At 29.1% G+C, this 20,711-nt stretch overlaps 1 protein-coding gene across 4 annotated transcripts in view; it reads left to right on the forward strand.

The window, feature by feature from the left end:
• The window catches only part of sona (sol narae metalloprotease), a 337,919-nt gene that overhangs the window by 30,645 nt on the left and 286,563 nt on the right, over nt 1-20,711 (forward strand). For 3 of the 4 annotated variants that reach the window (XM_075371546.1, XM_075371525.1, XM_075371554.1), the window contains exon 1: nt 18,662-18,730. The exons of the other annotated variant lie outside the window; for it this stretch is intronic. The gene's annotated coding sequence lies outside the window, so the exon portion shown is untranslated. Of the gene's footprint in view, nt 1-18,661; nt 18,731-20,711 lie in introns of those variants that run through there. 4 annotated transcript variants of the gene reach the window in all.

A 20,711-nucleotide genomic window follows, 5' to 3' on the forward strand; every position in this document is an offset into this window, starting at 1 on the left:
TCCGACAAGCTAAACTTGTTCATAAATAATCGGCATTTGAAAAATCTTTCTAATATGGAAGCGCATACTTTATTACCCCCAAAAAATTAGTTTACAAAACCACCCATCTAACAAATATTAGAAATTAAACCATTTGTAAAAAAATTTAGTATGTTATATTTAGTAAGTTTTATGTAGATTGAAACATTAATTTTTTGTGCTTCCTGGACAACATCGATCACAAAAATAATTTTTTTTTTAATTCAGTTATGTATCATACACTTAATAAGTCAATTCAGGAATATTGCTAACTGAATTCAATATATAGTAGTAATAAACTGTGCATAGAAATACGGATGATACTATTTCGCAATTTGTAAAAGTAAAGTTTAGATGATTGCAATAAATTTCATCAGTGATATCAATGAATCAGAAGCGGCAACAATTATTTATGAAATTCCATTATCGAACGAAATTCATGACAACCAACCAAACGAAAGAAGGAGTTTTGTAAATGCAGTAGTAATTTCTTCATCTTACGTTACCTGACGCGTCAAACAACATCTGCAAAATTTCTAAAGTAGTCTGTAGAAGGCTTCTGAAGTAAATAGTTTACAAGACTTTATGAATTTTGGACGAAGTAAATCGACCTGTGGCGTTTAATAATAAATTTAATAATTTAAAATCATTCAGAGTGGATCACTGGTGGCCAGTCTGTTTTAAGTTAGCTCCGCCAAATATTAGAAATCATTTGAAGGGTCATTGTAATCGATTCTCCTTTCACCTGCCAATTTTATTTCCACGAAACAAATTTTACAACAGGTGAAGGAGTTATTACTCAGAGTTCTTATTTTATTAAAAATTTATAAACAAAATTTTTATAAATTTACATTTTTATGAAATAATAAAACACGAGTTTATATAAACCAGTTCTTTTATTTAGATTATGTAATCAATAAATAATTTTATAACATAGTTTAAAAAAAAAAAAAAATTAGATCATTAATCGGATAAAAAAGTATAAAAAACGGTATATTCAGTTAAGGAATTAAATCGATGTTCTTTTAAGTAACACTAATGTGCGATTTTTAAAATGTTTCCTTTAATTTCTCTTTTCATCTAAACATAAAATAAGCATATGAGGAAAAGAGCTCGTATCCTGTCTTAGCGGAAAACATTTTTTTTTAATATTATTACAAGAAAAATTTGTTTCAATATGCACCCCTATGAGCAAATCTTAGACACCTATTCTAGTTCTTCAGAGACATTTTCAAACTTAAATCTGATTAGAAATTGTAGGTGATCTAAAATAGTTTTTAAGCTATTTCTATTTTAAGAAAAGGATGAAATGTTTTTATCTTGTCAGATTAAAAAAAAAAAACACACAAGATAAAAAATAAATTTATGTTACTCTTCTTTAATTCAAAAGAAAAAATGAGTTTGATACATAATATTTTTAATGTTATTTATAAATTTCAAAACATATACCAAATCTTATCAGTTCAGTTATATTTTGATAACAATGTGTAGACTCTCCAGTAAAAGGCTGGTATTTCTGTCTTTTTATCTCAGATGAAAAAACTTTTCCGTTCTACATATTTTTACATATTAGAACAAAGATAATGGTCTGAACGTTCAAAATATCTTGACAGATGATTGTTTCGTCTGTGTTTACGGGTTGGTTATGGTAATGCTCGGTTTAAATTTTGAATGATAATCGCAGAATTATTTCAGTAAAATGTTACCAAAGAGTTGCTAATATTTTTTTAAAATCGTAGATAGAAATTAGAAGGACATAAATGTAATGCTGATTCTTACAACACAATCGTAGATAAATATTAGTGATAGTAACCAACAGTTAGATTCTCCTAAGATTAAAACCGGGGAAAATTTTATAAAATTAATTTTAGAAATTTTAATGAACTAAATAAGACATAAACAATGATATAAAATTTTGTTAAAACAATAAACAAGTAAATAATTAGATTCAGAAAATATTTTCAACCACAGAAGAAATTTTATTTAGAGATATACAATCAATAAAAAAAGTATGGATTACAGAAATTTTATATAAAACGATAAAAGTTTTAAAGGTAAAGAATTTATTGGAATGCTACAAAGTTTGTAAATATTTTGCGTATGTTTTTATTTAACTTGTTCTTCACTTGTGTTTTTTTTTAATAGATGCTGTATTTACAATGATATGATAAAACTATCTGATTTTGACAGATGAAATAATAAGGTATTTATATCCATAAAACATTATTAATCATAAAATTTTTTTTTCACCTATTTTGATCGTAAAAGACAAAGAAAATAACTCACAATGTTTTCCTTTGCAGTTATTTAATTTAAATCCAAAAACAATAATGTTGAACGTTAATCTGCTCTACTGTATATTATTTTTATTAAAAAAAAAAAAAATGAAATGTAGAAATAAACATAACATCGATAGTAATAACAATAAGTATTTTAACTAGTTATGGTCTAAAGAGGAAAACGTTAAATGTTACAAAAACGACAAATTTTCTGATATATTTTTTTGCTGGAGTGTAATTTACAATTTAATGGAACCATAATTAAGTTTGAATACAAAAAAAAGACTTGCAGAGAGGTTTTCACTGAAATCCCTCGAAGTATACATATGTATCTCTCGTATATGTACACATATATGTACGCATTTGTATACATATCTTATACAGTATACATAAATATATAGTAAACATAATTAGGCACATACAAAGATGAGTCCAATGAACGTTGATAAAATTCATAACATAAGAAGCAAAGAAAACTCAAAAAAATAGTCTTATCAATCACACAAAGAATAATTAATCTCAAACAAATAAACAATGAAATAAATAAAACAACCAAAGAAACTAAGAGGTGAAACGAAATGAAGAATTCTGACGATGCACAACACCGTAGGATAAATGATTCATCTCATATAGGGTAGCTGAAATCTCGAGGATCATACAGATCTAATATGTGCAGTCACTTTAGGCGTCTTACCACCGCACTGTTACCCAGGAGGTTAATTGCGAACCATTTCACATGTTTGTTCGTCTCATTTTGTATCTTGAACCGAATCGCCGTGTCTCCCTCGAATGGTTGACAGTCCAGATAATCGTGTATTTTAGTGTTTTTCGCAAACCACGGCGCTTCTGTTTTATTTCTCAATAGTTTATTCTGGAATCGTTGCACGATTTCAAGTATTGAAGTCGTACGACAAGTAAGAGTAACATACTTTCAGTTGTCATACCCCATAGTTGGATTCCGTAGGTCCAAATTGGTTTCAGGACCCTGAGTACAGCAGTTGTTTGTTAGGTTATGATAGTTAAACCCATCGGGTTGATCTAGTGGTGAACTCGTAATCGCAAATCAGCTGATTTCAAAGTCGAGAGTTCTAATGTTCAAATCCTAGTAAGGGCAGTTACGTTTTTAGGGATTTGAATGCTAGATTGTGGATACCGGAGTTCTTTGGTGGTTGGGATTCAATTAACCACACATCTCAGGAATGGTCGACCTGACACTTAACAAGACAACTTTTCATTTACATACATACATATTATCCTCTGAAGTAATACCTCACGGTGGTACCGGAGGCTAAACAGAAAAATAAAGGTAATGATAATTGCGACTCCCTGCCAAACAACCAGTCCATCTTCCTGAACTTAACTCTAAACTGTGTCCTTTGATCACTTCAGTGATTCTTTCTTCACGTCAGTCGGCAATCCAGATGCAGTCTTAGGTGTCGTACGCTGTTAGCATACGGAATGAAAACGTCATTAAGTTGAAGTCGCGAGCGGTTATCCCAACTGCGACACCTACCATTCCGTCTGAAAGCTTGTAGTTCAAGAAAGCCTTCAAATAAATCCGGTTTATGCACCGGATGGTCTTGAATGGAAATATAAAAAAGTAATTTTGTTAGTTATCAAGTCATACTCGGGAGCTTTCTTTAAATTCTCTTTTGATAATTCGCAGAACGTCTGCTGAGGAAATGGTTTTTACAGGAAGACTCATAGGAATTAGGCTACTCAGTAGTTCGACTATTTCTTCCTCACTAGTCCTCATATGTCAAAAGGCTAAAACATCTTCTCAAGGTGTCTTGTAAATACCTCAACTTTATCACTTTCGCTTCAAGCCTACGACCCAACCAACGTTTTCAAAGATAGCAACGATGGTGGTGGTCTGTTGAAGTCCTTCGTGGGCTTTCATAGTGAGTAATCATCCTTTTGGAAAGGGGAGAGATTCTCAAGGAAGTTTCTAAATGTCTCGTCTTTAACAGATCTCAGCAGCCGTTTCAATCTCCGTGCAGCCCTGTTCAAAGATTTTCTATCCTCAGGCCTTTAGTAATATTGCCACTTCCTTCTAAGTCTTCTTTTGGTAAAAGTAAGGTCCATAAACTGCCATGGGTAGGTCAGGCCGCCCTGTTTTACTATGGTGTTCATCCTATATGGTGTCGACGACTAAGCTGCCTTCTATAGGATTGCGGTGAAATAATGCCTTGCATTATTTATATAAGGACTGTTTTTCAACCGAACATGCTCATTTAGGTTGTACTAAGTGATAGGAGCCCCAGTTGTCCTCTTATTAGGTAGGACAAGCACTTTGTTCTTTTTTATTCCATGGCTGTTTTTTCACTACGATGCTAATGGTAAGAAATACGACTGAATGAGCCAGACGTTAAATCAAACCTATTCCTAACTTCAGTACAAATCGTTGAAATGCCTGAGTTGATGAAGAAATCTAATAAGTTTGAAACCTTCATCGGATCCGAGAGCCAGTATGTGAGTTGCAATGGATGACATTCATGCGCATGTTGATGATCAATCCCTTAAAGCTCTCCACCGAGTAGTAATCCGAGAGATCCAGAGAGGATACTTTGCATTCCAATTACTTCCTGCTATGGGTGCCCAGCGTTGAAAGGAATTCAGAGAACAAGTCATCCCTAATTACATGGCGGGGAGGACAGTATACAACAGATAATCTTAAAGGTCTAATCCAGTCAAGGATCTCAATTGCAGTTGTCTGAATCTATGTATGATTAGTTTTCGGGGTGAAAGCTTCCTGGGGTCCCTGTCCGAAGACACCAACGATCCATGACTTCCTTTATATAAGAAATTAGCACCACTAGAATTTTTGGTTTTATCGTCTCGAACAACTTAGCTGATCTATGATTGCGCCCGCCAACGCAGTCTAGAGGTTAACCCGCGCAATCGTTTACAAACCTAACTAAAATAAAGCTTTATTAAGCTTAAAAAAATAATTCTAGAATGCTATTAAAATCGCAAGATATCGATCCACACAAACGATAAACTTCTCCCAAATGAATATAAATATTATTAATATTAATTACTGTAACAATAATAACTATTATTATAAATGTGAATAAAAATAATACAAAATTTCAACATACTATGGCTAATTGTTTGTGAGTTAGGAGAGATACATAGGTACCTACAGACGCCGAAACTAGTCAAAATGGATTCAGGGATGATCAAAATGGGTATTTCCGTTGAAATCTGACTACCGAAATTATTTGCGATTACAATAGTAAAAGGAAGTAAGTATGAGAAAATAGAAATTGTAAAGTAGTGAAATGCAATCAAACTAGTTCATCGAAAATTCATGATTCATCGAAGAATCTATGAATGTAAGGTTTGTAAAAGCATTGTAATTATAGTACTTATTATTAATTTTTGGATTTAGAATCTGCAGTTGTGTTCACAATTATACCAATAAAGAAAAATTAAACATCGAAAAAGATGTTCTAGATAATTAAACTGAATGCGATACGTAAGTGAAATTTTGATTTTTTAAAAATAGATAAGAAAGGATGAGTTAAGCGAATACCTTAGACGAGCATACGAGTATAAATGAGAAAATATATTTTACAGGTATTACCTTCAGATAAAATTAATATTTATTTTAAATTACATGTAATGCCAATCATATAACTTACAACAAACATGTATGTCGGAAGAGATATTTTTTGTTCTCATTTCAATGAACCTACTGATGTGTTTATGCGTAATGTAGAAACGACATTGATGAACTGATCAATTTGCTAATTAATCGTTATTGATAGCTTTTTACAAAATAGAAAGGTAATTTTTCCTAAAACGGCTACCAAGAAACCATTACTATTTTATTATTTATCTTTCTTCGGTAACTAACAGGCCTACACCTAATTACAGCTAAACTCTTTTTTACGATGAGAATGATTTTGTAGTGCGTGAAAAAAATTCCAATTCTGACTACGAATCTAACTCAGAATTTAATATATAAATAATAATAAAAAAATGGCTTTATAGTACGATAACAAACAAATTTCTTTTTGTACTAATGAATAAAAACCATTAAAAACTAATCTTTTATCTATTCTAAAAGAACATTCTGTAAATAGTGTAAAGAATAACTTGATGTTCATTTTTAACAGTGCACTTGTTCATGAATAAACACATTTTTGTCTGAAATAAACAACGCTGAAGATTGATCTTACTGTCATATTTACTTTGTAAGTTTTAGTAGCAAAATAGTAACAGCAAAGTAGTGAGAGAGAGAGAGTGAGAGAGAAATAAGATCCACACATAGAATATAATTTTGCAAATTCATCAAGGATGAATACCCTCACAAGTTTATGAATACTTTGCTGATTGGTATGGCGGCGGCATCTAAGTATTATACATTATAGTCAGTTAATAATATCACGTGCAGAATATTTAAAACGCAGTACATTTTTTATGGACAAAGCTAAATTATCTGTCAAGGCTAGGTTAATAATAGGCCTAACAGAAATCTTAAATAAACAGACAGAATTTTCCTAATAATAATAGTAGTAGTTGTACACGGAAATATGTTATTTGCTTTAAAACATTGAAGTTTTAAATTAAATATATATGGTAGTGGTCCGAACAGATTTCATGATGCCAGTAGTCAGTTATTTAAACATTTCTTATTTTTATACTAAGAAAGTATGGAATAAAATGAAACAGTTCTGCTATCTTAAATAAATATGAGTTATTAAAAAATATATAAGTCTACGTGTTGTTAAAAGAAATTTCAAGGAAATTAGTTTTGACAAACTAATTGAATGTAAATTAACGTTAAGTGCAATTAAAAGATTATAATCAATATCAATTTTTATGCAATTTATTCACAAAGTTATTTTTTAGTGACTGGTCAGTACATGGGTCAAGAAGAAATTATGACGAAAATGGGAATGTTGAAGCAGTTTCTCAAATTTTACTTATTCAGTTAAGAAAGATTTAAAATACTGACTTCAAAATTGTACAAAAGTGAAAAATCTTTGAAAAATTGAATTTTTTGAGCTCTAAGCCAAGTTAAAAAACAAAAAAGTACCACTAATAACTTACTAACCCTTAATTTGGCGCCGACTTCATACATCTTAAATTTAAGAAAGAATTGAATCTTTAGTACGTTTTTTGATGTAAATTTTGTTTTCTTAAAGAGTTTTTTAATGTGTGTTCTATTTTTATTTAAAGCAACGGTAAGCCAAAAAGAGCTATCCGTAAAAAAAAAACAAAAGTAATCTGTTTACAAGAAAGGAATCTGAACAAACTGTCATTAATTGTTTAACATTACACCATAACAATCCAATAATTGGTGAGAATAAAGAAATACAAATAAAAATAATCTCAAATCGTTTATGTATGCACGTAATCTTTAATTTAAAAAATCCTATATTTATTTGGAATAAATTTATTTATTCCAAAAGAACCGTCAAAGAAAGTTTTTTATAAAATTGTCATTTTTGAAATTAAAACACATAAGTCGGTTAAAAATCTAAACCTAATTTTTATATTCAGTTAAAAGAATCTGCTTTTTTGTCTTCAGTCATTTGACTGATTTGATGCAGTTCTCCAAGATTCCCTGTCTAGTGCTAGCCGTTTGATTTCGATATACCCCCTACATCCTACATCCTGATCGTTCAAATTTCACTTTCATATAAAGCTTCGCTCCAAACATATACTATCAAAAATCTTTTCCTGACGTTTAAATTAATTTTTTATGTAAACAAATTATATTTCTGACTGAAGGCTCGTTTCACCTTGTTATTCGGCATTTTATATCTCTCCTGCTTCGTCCACTTTAATAATTGTACTTCCTAAATAACAAAATTCTTCTACCTCCATAATCTCTACTCTTCCTATTTTTACATTCAGAGTGGTCCATCTTCTTGGTTATTTTTACTACATTTCATTATTTTCGTCTTGTTCTTGTTTATTTTCATGCCGTAGTTCTTGCGTAGGACTTCATCCATGCCGTTCATTGTTCCTTCCAAATCCTTTTTACTCTCAGCTAGAGTTACTATATCATCAGCAAATCATAGCATTTTTGTATTTTCACCTTGTTCTGTTACTCCGGATCTAAATTTTTCTTTAACATCATTAACTGCTAGTTCTATGTAAAGATTAAAAAGTAACGGAGATAGGGAACATCCTTGTCGGACTTCCTTTCTTATTACGACTTCTTTCTTATGTTCTTCAATTATTACTGTTGCTGTTTGGTTCCTGTAAATGTTAGAAACTGTTCTTCTATCTCTGTATTTGAACCCTAATTTTTTTTTAAATGCTGAACATTTTATTCCAGTCTACGTTATCGAAGGTCTATAAATACTAAATATGTTGGTTTGTTTTTCTTTAATTTTCCTTCTACTATTAATCTGAGCCCTAAAAAGAATCTGTAGAAAATTTTAAAACTGATCTCAAAATAATAATAACTGAAACTCAAAATAATATTTTTCTCATATTCTTATAAGAGCTATCATTTTCATCATTATAACTTTAATCAATATTAATAGTTTAGAGCTTCAGTTAATTTTAATAAAAAAAAAAAAAAAAAAAAATGAGATGAAACTGCAGAGGTTTCAATGAATCTTCAAGATCTTTAATCTTTAGAAGCTTTCTGATGGATTCAAATTCAGTCATCGACTTATATTTAAAAATAATTTACTAAAACTTTTAGTTTTGTCATAGTAATGTATTTTATCCAAAAAAAAGTATGCTGTACTTCGACACAAAAAAAAATTACTGTTAACTCAATTTTACTATTATTGTTATTTTAAATATAATTGTAGTACTAGATGTTAAATGAATTTTCACCACAGTCTTTATCAAAAATAATCTTCTCTGACGGCCATCTAATATAAATTTGTAGTTTTAAGTAAAAAAGCCGCTGCTTTATTCCCGACCTTCTTGGCAGAGTGGTAGCGTCACTTCCTTTCATTTGAAGGTTCCGGGTTCGAATCCCTGTCTGGCGTGGAATTTTTCAAACCCTGTAAAATTCATACCGTTCATCTCAATGACTAGTGTTGGCGTCAGTCTGTGGGTTGTTAATTTTGTTTGCATAAATAAGTAGTATAACCTAAAGCGCCAAAGGATTATTTTCCGAGCCTTTGTATCTGAGAGACTATAGTTACAGATAGATGTTAGAAGTATGTAAAATTCTTCAACCTAAATAAATAGTAAGTTACAAGTACGGAACGAATCGAGAATATATATTTGTGTTTCCTATTTTAATATGAAACAAAAGTAATACACGAGTATAGTTCAACATGGTGAACAAAGGCGTAAAGATTTATTACTAACAGTACTATTTCTATAATTAAATTCAAAATGATTTTACCGATCGTTTGATATTTTATTTAATGTTTAACAATAAACCTTAAATATAAATCATTTATTGTTAAATTAAACATAATTCATTTATTATGAATTTATTCCCGTGGTTGAAAATACGTCGAATCCTGTTGAATTTGTTGTACAAAGGACCAAAATTACTAAAACGAATAGTGATTTTAGGCGGTTAAAATAATACTAAATACAATAATGACAGTTGTCATATTTACGTCAAAGAAAATAAGTTATGCGTTTTTTTTCACTGCAGACTAATAAATCATGATAGTTTCTAACATTCTGCCAAAAGCTGGTAGTTGTATTTCCTAAATATGAATGCAGATATATGTTAAGTATACCAATTTAAATGGATGATGACAAATAAGTAATGCCTGAAATGTATTTTAAACTGGATTTTTAAAACAAATTGAATTCTAGTGTTAATATTACTTCAGTTTGATGGAAAAGGTAATTAGGTTATTTTATTTCATTTTGTGTATATGTATGTAGTTTTTTCTTAACTTAATGTGGTAGTCTATATCGAGTCTGATTTTTCTTTGTGTCTGGATTAAGATAACGAGAATATTTAATTCTTTATTATTTACGTAAACAGCAATTTCGTTAATTTGGAGTAATGGTTATTTTCTATTTAAAAAAATAATATATGAAGTCATTATTATGAACTCGATGAATTATATATATAACATCAGATTAAATTCTCGTTTAGGAAATTCTAATAGGTTTTCTTCCGCTTTCCTTTTATAGCCTAATTAAAATAAATAAATAAATTTAACGTTTGGTTACTGTAGGTTAATTCCAATAACGCTTCATCCGGCGGTCCCGAGTTCGAATTCAAGTCAGGTATGGCATTTTTCAAACACGCTATAAATCATTCATTTCATCCTCTGAAGCAATACCTAACGGAGGAAAAAACCAAGGAAAAAAATTCCAATAACGCTAACTTATTGTCATAATCATCCCATTTCCAGTAATACGGTAACTGAAATTGTCTAAACTATCAAATATATTTTTTATTTTTAGAATTATCCAGAAATTAAGAAGAAAATACATATAAATTTTTGTTTTTAATGTTTCTCCTTAGATTTTTCTGTAATTAAAAGTTGTTCGGGTAGATTACAATCAGTAGTTTAATTCTAACCGATAATAATTGAAAGAAAATATTGTGTGGTCAATCATTTTCATACAATGGAAAAGAATATTATTTTATCAAGCATAAAATCTTAATTTTTAATAATAAATGACAAATCAAGGTTTCTTACTTACCGGTTGACCTTTGAAAACATATGTTTATATAAGAAATAATTGGTACAAAGAGCAGCAGAGACGGTGCAGTTTTTTTTTTAACTTTTTATTGAATAATTTAAATTAATGTTTGAATTTGAACAATTTTTGAAAAAAGTTAATAATTTATATATTTTAATTCAAATATTTATAAAAAAGATAAACTAAACATGCATGCACGACCCTGCGCAAAACCATATTTTAAAATCGACTTTTGTTTATATTGAACTTAGTGATTTAATACATACCGGTTCAATGTAGACAAGCTTCCTTAATAAATTTAATCCTAGCAAATATGCCATTATTATTTTGATCTTATAAGTAATATTTGTATATTTTATAAAATAATGTATGTTTATGTTTTTGTTTAAATATGATGTCCTTTATTTCGTACTTGAAGATTATTGATTAAATTAGCTACAGAATAAAATAAACATAAAATAAATCTCGGATAGGCTATCGCAAGCTCAGTTAAGAGTACATTATGATTCATACATCTGTATGAATACATAATTTATAATATATGAGTTTTATCGTCGATTTAGGCATTTTAATTACCATAAGGTAATAAAAAATTAGGGGACGTGCGTCGGAGTCGAACTGTAATTATTTAAAACAGAATCACATGATAATATTGCAGTACGTTGCAGTCATAACACGATTTAATTGATCGGTTAAAAGAAGAAAGAAAAAGTTATTTATTTCTTTGAATTTTATTAAAATAATGTCAGGGTTAAAGTTGTTGATGTCATTAATATCATTTAACAAATTAATTTACAGCGCCTTGAATGAATTTACCCAAATATTTTATTTTTACTGATTTAACTTACGAGTATTTACAAATTATCATGTTAAAATAGCCAATCCAAGTGTAAACATATGAATAAATCATTAATTTATTCGTTAATTGACTGGTTTTGACCTCATCCATTAAATTCAATTTTTTCAATGTTATACTCAAATAACATAAAATTATTTAAGGGAAATTCAAAATGATTTGTATCAGGTAATAACGATAGAATAATTTTTATTACAACACTTATTTGGTTTAGGGGCTCAACATAAAAAAATAAAATAAAAATAAATAAAAAAGTAATTAATAATATTTTACAATTTTAAATATTCTATTTATGAAATATTAAATTTTAAGGAGATACATACTAAGGATATTTACCATATATTCATCTGTATTCTTAAATTTTACTCGCTGCTACCGATTACTTTTCTCTAGATGCTCTATAATTTATATAAACGCACTATATCTTCCTGTTTCTTCTTATCAGACTGGTAAATTTTGTCTCAACGATAGAAATTGTAGAAATCCAGATTTTCAAGTAGAGATGAATTCCCATTCAATTTTAGGCAAAAATAATAAAAAAATTAATCGCTTTATTAAAATCCGAAAGGTTATTAAATGTTTTTCTCTAAGAGACATCTAAGGTGAAAATCTTTTTTCATCACTAAAAAATAACTTTGCTATTTTTTAGTGAAAAAAAAACTATTTTTTTTTAATTTCATGGTCTTTTGAGAACCTTATCTCAAATTTTAATATTGGGGCCCTTTACACCCCGTAGTGTTGTGTTTGTCTTTGTTGTTTGTGTCTTAATGTTTTTGTGTAGTTTGTGCTTTTAAATAAAATGTAAGGGCCCTTTACACCCTTACATATGACGATCCTGATGGTGATACTAACTTCTTTCTAAGAACGTGACGAGGGCTAATGACCTTAGTAGTCGATGCCCGTAAAAATTCAAGAAAAAAAATAATAACTTTGCGGTCCGATATAATTTAATTTAATTAGATTACGACAAATATGAACTAACCAGTTCACTTATAATAAGTCCTGATGTTTGATGGAAGTCTGTACTAATGGGCCTATACAGAAATTTTAAAAACCGTTGAAGTCGTATCCCAATTGAGAGAGAGAGAGAGAGAGAGAGAAGGAGAAAAAAGATCTTAAAAAGATAAAATCGTGAAAATTTTCAATATAAAGACAAAAGGTACAATTTCATTACGATATAATAATACATTTGAATAGAGGCTTTGTTTAGTGAAAAAGATAGATTAATCAATTCCAGATTACTGATAAATCAATTCCATATTGTTGATTACAAAAAGTAAAAACAATATACTTTTTGAAATACATTTTAAAAGCGACAAATACGAATGGATGTATTAATATATAATAACTGTAAATAAATATAAACTATAAATAAACATAAACAGTTCAACAACAGAGTTCTAACAACACAGTTCAATTTTTTACAAAACCAGAAAAGTACTTTTTAAGTTAAAGCATATAAAGTTTTTACTTTTAACAGTTGGAAATATTTCTGATCGTGTACATGAAGTGGAGCAAAATGGTTGTCTCTTTCTTCCTGTCTAGCCTCCGGTAACTACCGTTTAGATAATTCTTCAGAGGATGAATGAGGATGATATGTATGGGTGTAGATGAAGTGCAATCTTGTACATTCTCAGTTCGACCATTCCTGAGATGTGTGGTTAATTGGAACCCAACCACCAAAGAACACCGGTATCCACGATTTAGTATTCAAATCCATGTAAAAATAACCGGCTTTACTAGGACTTGAACGCTGTAACTCTCGACTTCCAAATCAGCTGATTTGGGAAGACGCGTTAAGCACTAGACCAACCCGGTGGGTAGAGCAAAATGGTTACTCAATAAGATCATTCCATCCGATTTTATTCACACATAAATCCTAAATAACAATTTATTACTTTTTATTATTTCAACCTCTAATATGTTTCCATATGTATTTTTACTAGGTGAATGAAATGGTAGATAAAAAAAATATGCCGGCCTTTTGCTGAAAGTCTAACCCAAGACCCATTAAAAATTGTAAATATAATTTAGGCCTATGCAACTTATTTTGTTTTGATATTTGGAAATTTTACGAAATATGAATATAATTTCTACAAAATCAAGTGTATGCAGATATTCTTATATCAATTTAATGCGGTATATTTTTATAATTCAGAGCTAAGACAGCTAGTATGTATATATTTATATATCTAAACTGTTCCCATCATCTACTGTATTACCTTTCAAACTGATTGGTTTAAATATTTAACTGTTCTGGTAGTGGCTTATGAGATGTGTGATATATCTGAAGTAAATAATTTATTCCATTCTAAAAATTTCTACCAAAGAATTTAATGTTCTTATTTTAAGCCTCTTTTACTATTCATATGGATACTTTGAAAAATTCATAATATAATATTTACCTACGTATGATACATTCTCATGTCAATTCAATATCTTAATATTTAAAATCAACAAAATATTACAATAATATTGTATCAAACGTTAAGAAAATTTTCCAGAAAAAGAAATATGGAATTAACTAATAATTAATATAGGCATTTATATAATACTCAATATAGGCAATTTATTATCAGTACTTGAAGAAAATTAATTTATTGATAATTGAAAATAATTTGCATAATTCCTCAAGAATAACACGAGAATACATTGAATACAAACGATTGAATACACTTCTTCAATAATTCTGATAGATTCTTCAATAATAAATCATACGGAAACAAAAGTGATCAAAATAGAAGACAATAAGGCGATGAATATCTCTACAAGGAAAAACTAAAAAAAAAAAAAAAAAAACAGTAAGTATTAAAGTAAAATAGCTGTGGTAACAGAAAATTGATAAAAATGTGAAAACGAAGTGAAACTAGAATGTCAATAGTCTAGGAAGGTTTTAAGAGAAAGAAACAGTTAAATAGTAAAGAGTAGATATGAGGAAACGTAATTTAAAGTATTACATTTGGAGTATAGGTCTACGTAAATGTGAAACATGGAGGTTATCGAAAAGAGAAAACGAAATTCAAATGTTCAGGGACTTCAAATGCGGCCATGAAGAAGGTGGGAGAAAATTCAATGCACAAAGTGAAAAATGAAGAAGTAAGAGGAAGAGTGAACGAGAATAGATTTAATCAGATCGATGCAGAATAGGAAAGGTAAATAACAGTCCGAGACTTTTAGAGGCAAATCGTAAGAAAACAAGTGATTCAAACAATGCTATTCGAAGATGCAAAAATTGGAGTCGAAAAAGGGAGGTATTAAAAATGATAGACGTTCTAAAAGAAATTGGATCTATGTAGAACCCAAACGTCTGGCTGGAAATAGGAAGGAATGGAAGTGAAAATGGTGCAAGGGATCTGCCGTAGGGTAGATAAGTGTATGATAAACCAAAGATCATTTTATGATGATCTCATCATCATAAAATCATAAAGGAGATCATCATAAAATGATTCTATTTTATATTTAAACCAAATTTGGTTTTAAAAACCAAAAATTATTTCAAATTATTTCAGATATTAATTATAAAGGAACTACTCTAATTGGACGTTTAAACCAAGTCGTGAGTAGAAAATTCGATTGAAAAATAAGAGTGTAAAGCGAGATAGTCATTTAAATCATTAAACAATTATCACCAGAAGACACAGTTGAATAAATAAAATTAAATGTAATTTGCTTAAGTAAACATAAAAATGATTTAATAAGTAAATAAAAAAGAGATATTAACGATAGCAATAAATAAAACGAACACAAACCCGACGACATTTTTTTGAAAATAGAACTGTATTTCTATCTGCATTTATAACAAAATAAAATTAAAAGATAAAAGCGGATGTCGACTGCTAAACTATACAAGAGCGTTTTAGAAAATCCAAGTTGAAAGTAAAACTGAAAACTCAAAAGTATAAATTACTAAAGCCAAATACAATCTAAACCTCTTTCCTACTCGGATTGGTTGGTAAGCTTCACTCGACTTCCTTTAGATAAACTGGGGTAAGAGAAAAATGGAGAGCATAAATTTTCAGTAGTCATTACATTAAATTATCTCCTATATTGAACAATATTTTTGACTAATTTTTCCGCAGTAAAATTAGATAATATGAATTTGATATTTATTATTTATTTTCCTGTAAACGGGTTTCCAGATTTTCTATTTACTATTTATCAGCATTATGCACTCTGTTAACTGGCTGTAATTTCAGTGATAGATTGATATTAAAATGATGTCTTTTTTTTGGAGTACACTTTTTCTAAAACAGTAATTTTTAATTAGATTTTACATATCAAATAACACCGTTAGTAAAAGAACTGGATTCATATCCAGTTAAGTTAATATACTTTAAATTGTAATACGAACCTGATAACACTTACGGGAACTATCTTAAGTAATGAATAATGAGATGTGTATTTGAAATAAAATTAAAACAATTAGAGAGTTTGCGTTATGATAAAATTCCATAATAATAACTAGCCTACATAAATATAGCTTTATGTAAGATTTTACGACAAATTTATAAAATTTGATTCGGCATTTTGCGCCACGGTAGAAACAGGATAATTCAGAATGTTAGTTACGACTAACTTTTATTTTAAATTTGAATTTAAGACCTCCGAGTTATTCAGGAAAAATTCAGTCTCAGCGAACAGTCCTGCAATTTTTATGGTAGTAATTTTTTCCCGCTAAGTCATTTATATCTTCCCATGAATTTTGTGTTATGTAGTCAGGCAAGAAAAACATTTTCTCCAAGCTCCTACTTTAAAACTCCTTTGTGACATATTTGTATTTTACTTTCCCGTCTAGATAGCGCTATAGGAGAGTTACAGCTTTAGATGGGAAAGTATTGTAATCGGTCCAATTTGTGCATATGCGGTTTTCGCCGGATCTTGCCGATTTGACATCTAAGGATCGCAAAAACCAAAAATTCGAATTGAAATTTTATGTTAATATTCGTATTTACATATTTTTGGTGTCGGTCTCTAAATTACCTTATATCTTCAGAACTACTGGACGGATTACGACCAAAATCTTTATATTACTTCTTTATGTGGGGCTTTGATGCCTTTCAATTTTCAACTTAAAATGTCAAGGGTGTGAGGCTGTTGAACAAGGTCATCCTCAGTATCTCGAGATTTCGCTTAATTGAGGTCATATTTTCCTTAGGCGCATTTTTTAATAATTAAAAAATAAAAATCGCACCTCCACCCCCATAAAAAAAACGCTGTTCTAGTCGTCTGCTGTGTTGTGGTGTCACAGGTGAACGGTAGAATTAAATAAATGGTTAATATTTCAAATATAAAAAAGTAACTTGGTCTGGATGATCTTGAACACGATCGCTCGGTTGACCCGTATCTGGTGCGTTAAGCCTCGCGGCTACACCGATTTGCCGACCGTACAAGCAAAATTTGTTCTATGTAAGTTGTGAGATTACATTAGTTTAATCAGCGCCAACCGTCGCCGCTAGTACTGCCACACCCGCTTGAATTAAATACGGCGTGTGTGCACGCGCGCACGTGTGTGTAACCCCTGCATCTGAAAGTTGTTAGCTTTTATTTTAATCTGCTAGCATGCGTTAATAAAGTATTGCATGTGTCGATATAAACGCACGTTCTAGTTTGAGTTTCAGTAATGTGTTGCTGTGATTATGGCCGAAACTTTAGTATTGACTACTCAATTAGAATATCTGTCTTCCAGATCCACCGTGCCTGTTAGACGACTAGAAAATCGCATTATAAATAAAAAGGTAGAGGCAAGTGTGTAGCCCCACCGAGTAGATTAAAAATACAATTGGAAAATGTCATATATTATTTCTCCGAATATTTAATTGGTCTAACCCGTAACAATTTTAAGAGGAAGCGTGTGAAATATCTTTATTTAATCAGTAAACTAATAATTACATATTGCCAGTACATTTTAACATTCCAAACGAAATTTTGCTAAAAGAAGTTCAAATTATTGGAAAAAATTCTACTGTGTTAACCGGAAAAGAAACAAGATTATATTGCAACACTCACGCTACCGAATAAATCATGAGCCTTAAGAACATAATTTTGAGATGTTCTTCCATATCATCGTATCTAGGAAAATTATATTCAACACGAATTGACATAATTTGTTGACCAAACTTCGTTTTAGTATTTATAAGCCAGTTTTTTTAGAAAAAAAATCCAGAATTTCATAAAAAATTATATAACTCACTTCACAACTAAAATGTTTAAAGGAAAGTACACATTTTTTAATCGTAATAAGTTTACAAAACAAAACAAAATATTTCCGATTGCAAATTTTTTTTGAGATTATTTTTAAATCTCGATTTTCTGTATATTTTTTCTACATTAGCGTGATGAAAATTTTAATCGGTAAAATAGTAGCTAATATGATGGATAAATAGAGTTGAACGATTATCCAACTATTAGAAAAATTATATATTTTTTTGTACACCAGAAAATTAAAGAAAAAACGCTTTATGTTCACATTTAATGCCGTTTATATTTATAGACTAACCGATTACGTTTACAATTATTTAATCTTCACGGATGTTGTATTGCTAATAATCTGCTCACCGAGATCATTATTTATTTTAATTTCTCCTTATTTAAATACAATAAAAAACATTTATACCGTTAATTATTTTTATCGTATAAATTGTTTAAGAAACGAAGGAAATTCTAAACAAATAAATATTTAAAAATATTAAGACAAGTAGCCTGTAGAAGCAACATAAAATGTATATTAAAGCGGGTGGCATTGACGGAAGTCAAAAATTAATTCTCAAGGCAGAAACAATTCTTTAACCTTCCCTTAATCTAACAAAAATGAGGGAATTTTTATTTTAAACAATTTCCCTCGATCAACAAACCTGTCGGATCGGTATATCCTCATGTAGAAGTGAAAGTTATGCAGTTACTAGTTGGGCCGGCTCTATGTTAGTTTGTTCTGTGTGTAGCCCCGTTGGATATCTATAATATTTTATTACACGTAAGTAATACTAATAATAAAAATATATTAGCGTTTAAATTAAATAAGTATAATATTTTAAATTTATAGTTATTTTCGGTAAATATTATCGCATTATTTTTTTTAATATGCGTAAGTATCTGATAAACAGTTGGGAATTCAATCGTCCACCGGAGAGTTACGTGAAGAATCTGTTCCGGTGTTTTCTTTTAGCGATCAAGGAAGCGAAACCATGGAAAATTATATACATAATAGAAGTAACGAATATTATGTGTACGATTTATGTACTCTAGTTTACCAGTTGTATCATGATATTTTTAAAAAAGGAAAGTGAAATAGAAAGTAATTGTAAATCACAATATGCGTACATATTTTCCTTAACAAAAAAAAATCTTCCTGCAAGTACAATTAACACCACCGAAAACTCTTTATTATTGAATCTTTCCTTTTTTTATGTAAATAAAAATTAAGTGATATTTCCTTTAATTGTTTCTAATAATTATGAATATGTATTAAATTTATTGTCGGTACATATGCAAACAAAAAAAGACATTAAAGAATAAATTCTACGTATTTTTGTAATCACATAATTGGATGGCTGAAAATAATTTAAACAAGTAGCAGGAAGGTTATATGATATTATTTTACGACGATAGAGCGATAATGTTATGGAGCTTTTCTGGTAAGATCAAGGAAATCAACAGTAAAACCTTGATTAGATTAGCGTTAAAAAAAGTAACAGTTAATAAATTTAGCCCAAATAATTTTGTAAGCTTAATTAAAAGTACGTTGATGAAAGTTACAAAAGTAGAATAATAGCTTTTGAAAACTACGAATTCGTAATACTCATAGCCCTGTTGGAATTTTTAAATTAAAAATTCCAACATTCACCATTACCATTAAAATAAAGTAACATTGTACATAACCTTAGAGATTAAAAGTATCATTTAAGATGAATTTAATCTCAGTTATATAAAACTGAGTGTTCATTGTTTAGTATAAGTTCTAATAAATATCCAAATTTGAAGTATTAAACAAATCCAGGATGATAAAAGTTTTTAAATATTTATTATTTGTCTAAGTCTCTCATCGATTAAGCTTTTTAATAGTTAAATAATTAAAAAAAAATAGTTGTAAGAAAATTATTCTTCAATTATCATTACGTTGGATGAATAATTTAACGTATAATTTACATATAGGCTGTAGTAGGTAACTGTGTATTTATTATATAATAGAAAATAAATCGGTCTAAAGGTAAACTAGTGTTAGCTTCTTTAAATCCTGATAATTCATTTTTATTTATGTACATTTTTAATCATTCAAATAGCCTTTACCATTTAATTTTTATAGGTAGCGACTACTCGAATAAATTTGCCTACTTCTCAATTCAATTTTGTTTTCTTCTACTAATAAAAAAAAAAAAATGTGAGATATAATATCATTATATATTTATTAATTTGTATTAAATCCAAAAATAACCGAAATAAATAAAAGCTCACGTAACTTTGATTGTGTTAAAATTATCGTAATCCATTAGAAAAAGTTATTTAATTTGTTGTTCCCTACATTTATTTTATTTTCTTATGAAAAATTTTCTTTTTACTTGTCTAAATTACAGAAGAATGTAAACGACATTGTATTAGCCAACTTCTACGTCGAAAACCAGTTATAACATAAGCAATTAACTTGCATAATATAATTTATTTAATAATGTATTTTTGGTCTTTGTTTAACATGTTTACTAAATAATATTGAACTTTAAATAGCCTTGTTTTATAAGTAACCTAAATAAAAATAGTATCCTAAAAATAATTCAGCAATAAAAATAAAACCAAATTAGATTCTTACTTAACCTACCATTAAAATCTCTGACGGTATTTCTTATCTATAATATAAAGTTACTTTTTTACAATTAAACCGTAGTAATTATTTTAATCGTTTTATATTTCATCAATTTTATATATCGTAGAATTTTTTATGTAAATATTTAAAAAATAATAAT

This window comes from Lycorma delicatula, chromosome 1 (genome assembly GCF_047948215.1).
Source record: "Lycorma delicatula isolate Av1 chromosome 1, ASM4794821v1, whole genome shotgun sequence".
Lineage (NCBI taxonomy): Eukaryota > Metazoa > Arthropoda > Insecta > Hemiptera > Fulgoridae > Lycorma > Lycorma delicatula.